Source organism: Carassius auratus, unplaced genomic scaffold (assembly GCF_003368295.1).
Source record: "Carassius auratus strain Wakin unplaced genomic scaffold, ASM336829v1 scaf_tig00029828, whole genome shotgun sequence".
NCBI lineage: Eukaryota > Metazoa > Chordata > Actinopteri > Cypriniformes > Cyprinidae > Carassius > Carassius auratus.
The window spans coordinates 55964-57500 of record NW_020525798.1 but is presented as its reverse complement, the minus strand read 5'-3'; the positions used below and the strand labels follow the sequence as shown (position 1 = coordinate 57500).

At 35.7% G+C, this 1537-nt stretch overlaps 1 pseudogene; it reads right to left on the bottom strand.

The window, feature by feature from the left end:
- The window catches only part of LOC113079903 (semaphorin-7A-like), an 8919-nt pseudogene extending 7920 nt beyond the window's left edge, over positions 1-999 (bottom strand).
- Between the last annotated feature and the right edge of the window lie 538 nt (positions 1000-1537).

Sequence of the window (1537 nt, the reverse complement as noted above, 5' to 3'; positions counted from 1 at the left end):
ACAATATAATAAAGTAAACTGAAACATAAGGACCAGGAATCTAGAGCACTACCCTGATTTCAAACTGAAGATGTATTATGAAGCAAACAATCTTGTAAGAGTCAACATTTTTACAATTGCCTAAAAATGTGATATTTACTAGGAAATATTTGTTACAAAACGTGAACTGTGTCACCAACACCTGAGGTTATAAATATAGAACTGCTCCCTTTAGCACCAATGTGGCTTTGACTTACTGAGAAACTTCTGTATTAAACATGCATTTCCCACCAACTAAAAATAACAGCGGTCACATTTAAGGAGGTGAAAAAATTAGGGAAAATTCAGAAGTGCACGCTTAATGTTTAGAAACAGACATGCCAAAAAAAAAACACAAGAACATCAGGCATCAGATCAGTGCTTGCTGACAGATAATATTAATATTGATACATGTGCACTTGACTGAGAAACCCTAACCCTGAATATAAATAAAATAACTTGATTTATGTAAATAGCAGTAACTGTATTGGCAATGGAAATATACTGACATGAGAAATTATTGCATTGTTTCTGCAGTGTTCTTTAACTGGTTTGAGTGTATTTGGGACTGATAGATGTCTTTAGTCATTACGCCACCAGTGCCACATATTTAAGACTTTGTATTAATGAGATCCAATCAAACAAGCCCTTTTTTGACATCATTCCCCCAAAAGAGAGAGTTAGTTTAGTTTTTGGGTGGAGTATCATTATCACATTATACTAGTTTAGGGCACATCACTCATTTTTGCACATTCATTTTTAAACATTTAAAACTTTAAGTGATTAAAACGGCAGTAAAATAGTATCTGAAATGCACTTTATGTTCTACGGTGTGATTTCTGTTCACCTTGCAGCTCTGAGAGACTCGTGGAATCCACTGCTCAGATTCACCGTCTCTACTTTTGTGTTTCTCGGCGAAGAAGGAATAAACTTTGTCCTGGTGTTGGCCTTTACCAGCAATCAGCTTCAAATACATTTGCTCTAAATGTGAAAAAGAAAAAACAGCACTGTTTAGATTCATTCTGGAAATGACATGAACTCGTTTCAGTGAAGAGGTGGAGTCCTCACAGTCGTAATGAAACGTTTTTTTTTTTGTTTTTTTTGTAGTAGTGAAAGTATCTGGTTTCTCACCCGCTTGAGTCGACTGAGACCAAATGTTGTCGTTTTTGTCGTTCTTGTTTATCCTGTAACAATCCCTTCTCAGATTTGGTGAAGTAAAGCATGTTACCTAAAATACGGAATATAGGATTCAGACGTGATGCCACATGAAGTGTGTATAAAATTAATCACGTAGTTGTTAGTGGATAGTTCAGTCAATCACATACTCAGGCGTTTCCCTTTCAGATGCAACATTGATGGGAGGACAGTTAATCATAAAAGGGTGATTTACTTAAGTTTGCACGAGTCAGTTCACTGGTATTTGAGGAGTTATTTAACACCCCAAAAAAGCACTCCTTGTAGATTGCATTGGTCATTAAAAAAATAGCCGTGTTCTTGTTTTGTTTGTTAACTTGCTTAG